We start from the raw sequence: 8,887 nt of genomic DNA, 5'->3' as shown, positions 1-8,887 counted from the left end.
AAAAATAGAAAAATTAGCGGGGCGTGGTGGCACACACTTGTAAGCCCAGCTACTTGGGAGGCTAAGGCAAGAGCATTGCTTGCACCGGGGAGGCGGAGTTCTCAGTGAGCCAAGATCACACCATTGCACTCCAGCCTGGGGTACAAGAGTGAAACTCCATCTCAAAAAAAAAAAAAAAAAATTAGCATTATTTTTGGTGCAAAAGTACTTTAATATCTTAAATGCTCATATAATGGAAGATACTTTAACTCTCAGAAAGAATGAGTTAGCTCCTTATCTGCTATAAAGGTATCCTAATATCTTTGTACCTAAGTGGTATCTGAGGCAGATTGTTATATTAAAAAAGGAAAATGCTTTATAATAAAAAAACAAACGTTACATAGTAGCCCTCCCTTACCTGCAGGAGATGTGTTCTAAGACCCGCAGTGGATGTCTGAAAGTGTGGGTAGTATTGACCCAATTGCTGTCAATCAGAACATACTTCTGCTTGTTTTCCAAGCACAAATTTAATTTTTTTTTAATCTTAACTAAGCACTTACCACACATGTGGCTGTACCTTGAGCTTGGTGTTCAACGAACAAGACTAGCAGAAATTTATTTTTCCTCCTTACACTGTCACACCTAGAAGATTTGTTCTTACCATAGATCTTAGCAACCTCAGCACACGACTTATTTTCCTTATTCAGTCAAGAATTTTCACATTTTGACTTAAAGAAAACACTTTAGGGCTCCTGTTCTGTATATCTAAATTGGCAGCATCACTACTCTTGCATTTTAGGGCCATCATTAGGTAAAAATTAGAGTCACTTAAACACAAGCACTGTGATACTGCGGCAGTCATTCTGATAACCAAGTTGGCTACTCACCGACTATGGGTAGCGCATACAGCATGCATCTGCTGAACAAAGGGATTGTTCATATCCCAGGCAGAACAAAGCAGGACAGTGAGATATTTCATCACGCTACTCAGAACAGCCCACAATTTAAAGCTTATGAATTGTTTCTTTCGGGAATCTTGCATTTAATATTTTCAGACCACAATTTACTGTGGGTAACTGAAACTGGGAGAAGTAGAACCATGGCTAAAGGGGGACTACTGTATATGCTTCTGTATGTGTGCAAATACATGAATTGTGGAGAACATCATGGGAAGATGCTCATCAACTTGTTAACTCATTATTTCAAGAGTGGGACTGGAGGGGGAATACTGCCTTTCCTTTATATTTATTTGTAATATTTCATTTTCATTATGAACATGTGTTATTTTAGTATTTTTAAATATTAATAAAGACAGGCAAAAAACATATATGTAATTTTAATTCAAGCCGAAATCTTCAAGGCAATCATATATAATTAAATAGATAGAGCAAAGAACATTTTAAATTCCTGAAGGGAAAGGGGAAAAGAAAGCACAATGTAAAAACCAAGTGAGTCTAAAAGCAGCAATGTATCAGAATGCCTAAATTCGTGGGACCAATTCCAATCCAGTCCAAGAAAGCAGACACTGGCGACCAACATTCCCTTTCAGGCCCCTGCAGGGTCAAGAGAGTGCTCCTGGAATAGATTGAGAAACTCGAGCAGGCTAAGTGAGGTGCCAGGAATAAAGACACCGCCTGACTGACATTCTCCACTCTCCCTACACCCGCTCCTTTCCCCACCGCGCTTCCATCAGTCTCCAACTCTGCCCTCTTCCCAAGAGCCTCAGATTGAAACCTTGCAAGGAAGACACCGATTCTCAGTCACAGGCTTGGTAATCTGAGCGGCAAAGGTACACGATCTCGTGCTCCCCCTACTTCCCGCTACTCCCCTTGCCACTGCTGCCTAGCACCTGCCCCCTCCTCCATAATTTGAACTGTCCTCCCAGGACTTGGAGGCGGGTCGGCCTAAGCGCTTCTTAATGGCCAATATGGAGCAAACCTCCCCTATCTTGCACATCCATTGGCTAAAAGATCTGTCTACTTAAGTCTGGCTGCCACTTTCTCTTCTTTCTGTGTTGCCTGGATACGGACTGTCTGCCTATTAACAGCTGGTCGCGTTTCCCATTGGTCACCGTTTCCGGAAGCCCGCCCCCAAGTATCCAGGAGCCCAGCGCACGCTGGGTCTGCAGGTGCCATCCAGGCGCACAGCGGGAATCGTGGCCCAGCAACTTTGGGGTGTGCGGCCGAGCGCCTGCCAAACATGGGACGCTGGAGGGTCAGCGTCGGGGAGTCCTGGCCTTCAGTCGGCCATCGCCACGGCAGAAACTGGGGTCCAGGCTGCGTCCAGGCCTTTCTCCGGCCGTCCACAGGTCTCATGGGCGCCCAGACTGGGGCTGATGTAGTTTCACGACCTCTGACCCATAGGATCTAGAGATTAAAGGTATAAAAACGGGGACTTTTCAGCCCACTCAGGTAAAACACCCTTTTATTTTTCAGCAGGTGTTTTGTTGCAGAATGCCCCGAGGGGAGGGAGTGACTGCCGCGTTTAGGTTTATTAAATAAAATTAACTCCTGGTTTAGATTATGTTTATAATATGGCTCCCCGACCTTTAAAATATCCCACTTTTTGCCAGTTGTATTATTTAGTGGGATGTGTTCGATAAGGACAGCCAGTTAAAATGGCTTTTTGTTGTTGTTGTTACTAAATAAACCAATTTTTAGTTTTGGTTGTCCTAACAACAGCAACTTCTCAGGCTTAATAAAACACTTATTTTGAGACGTTTCTGTGAAAGGCATAGCAAGTTACTTTGGAATTGTTTTAAAGGAATTAAATTCCTGGTTTTGGTACCTTAGTAGCAGTTTCTCCCCCAATTTCTTTAAAATCTTATTTTTGGGGCACGTATAATATACGGAGTAACTTTTGTGAGAAACAGCCAGCTAAGGAGGTTTTGGGATTTCCTTTATGATATATAATCCTAGTTTTTTGTTGTTGTTGTTGTTGTTGTTTTTTGAGACGGAGTCTCGCTCTGTTGCCAGTCTGGAGTGCAGTGGCATGATCGCGGCTCACTGCAACCTCTACCTCCCGGATTCATGTAATTGTCCTATGTCAGCCTCCTGAGTAGGTGGGATTACAGGCGCGTGCCACCACACCCAGCTAACTTTTGTATTTTTAGTAGACATGGGGTTTCGCCATGTTGGCCAGGATGATCTTGATCTCTTGCCCTCATGGTTCGCCCGCCTCGGCCTCCCAAAGTGAGTTTTGATTTTCTTATAACGGTAATGATTCTGTCTTCGTAATTCCTTTAAAATCTTAGTTGGTGGGCTGGGCGCGGTGGCTCACACCTGTAATCCTAGCACTTTGGGAGGCCGAGGCGGGTGGATCACTTGAGGTCAGGTGTTCGAGACTAGCCTGGCCAACATGGTGAAACCCTGTCTCTACTGAAAATACAAAACTAAGTAGGACGTGGTGGTGGGCGCCTGTAATCCCAGCTACTCAAGAGGCTGAGGCAGGAGAATTGCTTGAACCTAGGAGGCGGAGGTTTCAGTGAGCGGAGCTGAGATTGTGCCACTGCACTCCAGCTTGGGCATAGAGCGAGACTCAGTCTAAAATATATATATACACACACACACACACACACGCACACATATAGACACACATATATACATATATATGTATATATACACATACGTATATACGTATTTTTTTTTACAAATCCTTGTAAAACAGATTTTGGACTTACTTTGCAGGCTTTGCCAAATGACCTTTTTACCCTCATGTATATTGCATTTTCTTTGGATATTCTGATGAATTCTCAAGGGGATTGTATTCCTGTATTTTACTGTTCATGAGTTTAGATGTGTGTTTACTTCCCTGAGTTGTCATTTTCTTTTTCTTCTGTCGTATGTAATTTACAGAGCAAATACCCACCAGAACGGATAACTTGGATGTGGAAAGTGAGTTTCTTTGCGCTTACCAAGTGAGGGTGATTTTTAGTCAATGAGCGTTCGGTATATGCCTGGGAAACCAACAGCCACTATTTAGATTCAGAGCCAGCCTTTATCAGCTTTCTGATGCCGAACCCATCAGTGAACTTCTCTGTATATTTAATTCATCGCGAGGAAAATGGTGACACCGAGGGTGACTGATTTCCAAGTTTACACCGGTTGCCCCAGGGGAAGTGCCTGGCCCCCATCTGGTCCTTGCTGCTCTAACTTTGCCCTGTTAATTGAAGGAATGCCGCTATAAACACTTCCTGGACTGTTGCTCTCATTTACTGTCCTCATACTTTATAGAGAAGCCCATACTGTCAGCCTCTTCCTCGGCTTTCTGTCATTTCTAAACCACCTCACCCGACCTGGTGTAAATTTCACTGTGCATGAGTTTGCACAGATGTAATTTGGCCTACACGTCTCCTCAAAGCCTAATGCCCACCTCCCACCTCCACTAGGATCGAGAGTCTCAGGACCCACTACCTCTGCCACCCACTGCAAGCTTGAACATTTCATGGTGGACACCCCTCCCTGACTTTGTATTAAAGTGGGTTCTCTTGGGTCTTTTTCTCTGTGTGTCTGTACTGTGCTATAGTGTGTGGAGCCAATGGGATTTGCCCTGTGATCCTGAAGGAGGGTCACAAGGAGTTGTTGAGCAAAGAGGGGCTGATGGTTCTTAAGGGCATCCCACGGAAGGGAGAGGCCAGACATACTCAGGCAAATCTTGTTTTTTTATTCTTGTAGGTCCAGATTTTGGATGAATCTCTCTAGAGGTTGAACAGGTAAGGCTCACCTTTCAGTAGTTACACCAAGAAAGCCTAGCTGGTGACTTTAGCTATGGTTTTGGGCTGCACGAGAGTGGTCAGGCGGACAGTGGGGAAGTCTACATATAACCCAAAGGGAAAAGAGAAAAGGCCCCTGAGAAATCAGGGCAAAGTCCCACAGTGTCTCTTTCCACTGGCATGTGGGTTACCTTCCCACTATGTCCCCCAAAGGACATTAGGCCACGGACTGCAGTGCCTGTGAACAGAGGAGCTGTGGGGATGGAAGTTTGATCGCTCCATTAAAAAACACACCCCGGTGCATGTGCGCCTCTTCTGATGCGGCGCCCCAGTGGGTAAGCTCTGGGCTTTTCCACACAGTGGATTAGGAGTGGAAACATTCTGTTTCATGCTTGATGGTTTGGTTGTGACCTGATGTCATGGTGGTAATAGAGGCAATGATCCCAGCAGCTTAGAACCGTTCAGCTTGGCCGGGCCTGGTGGCTCACACCTGTAATCCCAGCACTTTGGGAGGCTGAGGTGGGTGTATAACCTGAGGTCAGGAGTTTGAGACTAGGCTGGCCAACATGGCAAAACCCCATCTCTACTAAGAATACAAAAATTAGCCAGGTGTGGTGGCACACGCCTGTAATCCCAGCTACTTGGGAGGCTGAGGCAGGAGAATCGCTTGAACCCAGGAGGTGGCGATTTCAGTGAGCTGAGATCTTGCCGTTGCACTCCAGCCCGGTCAACGTAGCAAGGCTGTCTCAAAAAAAAAAAAATTGTTCAGCTTGTGGGTAGGTATTTGGGAAATAGTATATGTATTACCTAGTCTTAGTTATCTGCAGTAGTTTTGTTATCTTTTGCATAAACTGCTGAGAATGTTTAATAATTGTAGATGATAGATCATTAGTCACTCTAAAATCTTCCCATTTCTTGGTCTAGAGCTGGGGCTGGATCCCTCAGCAACGAGGAGACCTGAAAACCAGAGGAAAAAAAGCAGGTACTCCCTGTAAACCACTCATCTGTGCTCTCTTCCAATTTATTCTCCTTTTGTTTACATCATTTTAAGGGGCTATAATCATCTTGTTTAGACCTCAGGATATAAAATGACCCACCTGTAGACCTCCAGCCGTATCCCAAAGTTGTCTGTTTTTTTTGTTTTGTTTTTTTAATTACTGCCAGGTTTCAACTGTAGATAACCCCTGAGGAAATATTCCAGATTCCCTGAGTAGTTTCCAGGCTAAAGTCCTATAGGCTTCTTCTGTTTTCAGGAGGCGTTCCCATCAGAGAAAGACCTGATTTTGGATTTTTAGCTTTAATGCTTGCGAAAAGCTATAAAAATAATTTTCTACCCCTAGCTTTAAAGTACTGTTAGTGATAAATTAAAATTCCTTCAGGAGGATTAAACTGCCATTTTATTTACCCTAATTCCAAACATTTTGGTTGTTAGAATTTTCTTTCATGTTCATAAAGAAGTATTTTATATTTTCCATCAAGATTCATTCTCTTTAGCAGGTCATTTTGAACTTTACTTTCTTAAATACCCAAATTTGGTTTTTCCTCAGTCTTCTCTCTGCTACGGATTTCTAACTTAACAAGAAAGGCAACTTTCCATCAAAAAGGGCAAAGAATAGAGGGGACAGTAGAGGGCACCTTCAAACCCAGCATGAAAATGAGGTTCCTGCTTCAAAATGAAGCATCACAGCAATCTTGGGTTTTTGATTTGGGCCCTCATTTCTCTTATAATTTGAACTTGTATTGGAGAGAAAAGGCCTGTTTCTTAAGCCAGCCAGTTTTCATACTGGATATTTATATATCATTTCATTTGTTCCTAAGTGTATTTCTCATTTCTGTTACGATTTGTTCTGTGGGTTGTCAGTGACTTAGCGGTATGTTTTTCACATGTTTATAAAGCTGAATAGTTCTGTATGTCAGCTCAGCACCCCTAGTGTCAGCCATGCTCCTCTCCTGCTTCGCATAGATGGGGCCTGTCCACACCCGAATCTCCTGGGTTCCCGCTGTCAGCACCTGAAGGTACCCACCAGATGTGTCTGTCACTTCCCTCCATCCACCTCTCTTGTGGTTCTCGTATTTCTGCCTCCCCAGAGACCATTTCTCTCTGGAGCAGAGGTTTCCAGTAGAAATACAATGCCAGACACATACGTCATTTTAGATTTTCTAGTAGTCACTTTAGAAAAGTTAAAAAGAGGCTGGGTATGGTGGCTCACGCCTGTAATCCCAGCACTTTGGAAGGCCGAGCTGATCCACCTGCCTTGGCCTCCCAAAGTGCTGGGATTACAGGTGTGAGCCACCATGCCCAGACCTTTTTTTTTTTTTTTTAAGATAGGGTGATAGGGTCTCACTCTGTTGCCCAGGCTGGAGTACAGTGAGGGGTATGATTTTGTCTCACTGCAACCTCCGCCTCCCAGGTTCCAGTGATTCTCCCACCTCAGCTTCCCTAGTAGCTGGGACTACAGGTGCATGCCACCATACCTGGCTAATTTTTGTATTTTTTGTATAGATAGGATTTCACCATGTTGTCCAGGCTGGTCTCGAACTCCTGACGTCAAGTGATCCATCTGGCTTGGCCTCCCAAAGTGCTGGGATTATAGGTATGAGGCACCGCGCCTGGCCTTAGCAGTCTCAAGTGCTCAGCAGCCGCATGTGGCAAGTGGCTGCCTTATTGGACAGCACAGCTCTGGAGGGTGATTTTATGTACATCCCCACTGCTCTCTCTTCCTCCTTTATTCCCATCTACTTTCACACCCCCAGTGTCTATTGGAGGGAGTCTGTGGGGCGTGTGGAGCCTTTCCTGTCCCTAGCATGGATGTCATCAGCAGGTGATGATGAAAGTGATAAATAGCATTCTCATCACAAAAAAAAGGTCAAGTATTTGAGGTAATGGGTAGGTTAATTTGATTTCATCATTCCACACTGTAATGAAAAATCATACCATCATTTTGTACCCCATAAATATATACAATTTAGAAGATAGATAAAAATCAGCCAAAAAAATTTCTTTGAAATATTTTTGAACAAACATATACTATTTATGGGGTACAATATAGTTTGTCAGTATATATATATTTTCTTAATGGAGAGTCAGTTAATACAGGAAACAGCCCCTTGAAAGGGAGATACCCCCACACCCCTGGAGGGAGACTATTGCCTCTCTCTCTCCTCTTTCTGTCTCATATTCCGTTAATTTGGAGAATTATTTCCAATTCCTTAACATCCTGCCCTGATTTTTTTCTGTCTTACATTCAAGGATCACAGTTTTCCTCTCACCCTCATTTCAGTCTTTTCCTATAAGATGTGACGTGCGTTTTTGTCTTGGTTGGGCATTTATTTGCAATACAAGAATGATTGTTTTCTTTGATACATTAATGACTTACTTTTCCTATTAAAATATATCTTTCTTAACAGAATTCCAAATTCATTCTAGAATTAAACTAGACAGCATATTTTTAAAGGTGTGTATAGAGCTCCTTATGTTTCTTCCTTGATTTTAAAAATAACATATTTAGGTCTATATATTTTAGGATATAAGATCTCACTCTATGTGTTGCTTTGATTCATGGAACATTTTTGGTGATTATTTTTATTTTCTGTGTATTTTAGGGTTTCCATTAAACTATATTGTCATGTCAAAAATGAAAATTTATTTTTGCAAATTTCTATCTTGAGTGATGGAATTATTAGTGTAGGAAAGGTTCATAAGAAATGGGTGTAGTGTTCTTTGTGTAATGTGTAATGCAGGAATGTAAAGTGTAATGTAGGAAAGTGTTCTTTCCTATGCTCGAATGGAAAATGATGAGGGGACACGATGTTAGCGTTGCAGGGAGAAGGGGTGGAAAAGAGGGATTCCGGAGTGCCAGGCACGCAGATTTTCTGGAAGGTTTCCATGAGGACTGCTGTGGTTTGAGTGTGTTCCCCGAAGTTCATGCGTGGGAAACTCAACCCCTAATGCAGCAGCGATGACCGGTGCAGCCTTTAAGAGGTGATTAGGGCCGGGCGCGGTGGCTCAAGCCTGTAATCCCAGCACTTTGGGAGGCCGAGACGGGCGGATCACGAGGTCAGGAGATCGAGACCATCCTGGCTAACACGGTGAAACCCCGTCTCTACTAAAAAATACAAAAAAAACCTAGTTGGGCGTGGTGGCGGTCGCCTATATAGTTCCAGCTACTCGGGAGGCTGAGGCAGGAGAATGGCGTA

General features: G+C 43.6%; 1 long non-coding RNA gene across 3 annotated transcripts; it reads left to right on the top strand.

Moving 5' to 3' along the window:
* Positions 1-359: 359 nt before the first annotated feature.
* LOC103234598 (uncharacterized) lies at positions 360-7,619 on the top strand. Of its 3 annotated transcripts, XR_012093180.1 has the most exons (5): positions 360-2,390; positions 3,834-3,872; positions 4,653-4,690; positions 5,615-5,672; positions 7,194-7,619. It is a non-coding gene; the product is annotated as an uncharacterized lncRNA (long non-coding RNA). The 3 variants fall into 3 exon arrangements; XR_497658.3 differs by having other exon boundaries at positions 5,615-7,619; XR_012093179.1 differs by lacking the exon at positions 5,615-5,672 and having other exon boundaries at positions 362-2,390.
* Positions 7,620-8,887: the final 1,268 nt, after the last annotated feature.

Source organism: Chlorocebus sabaeus, chromosome 6, assembly GCF_047675955.1.
Source record: "Chlorocebus sabaeus isolate Y175 chromosome 6, mChlSab1.0.hap1, whole genome shotgun sequence".
Taxonomy (NCBI): Eukaryota; Metazoa; Chordata; class Mammalia; order Primates; family Cercopithecidae; genus Chlorocebus; species Chlorocebus sabaeus.
The sequence above is the reverse complement of the archived record's forward strand: the minus strand, read 5'-3'. Positions and strand labels throughout refer to the sequence as shown.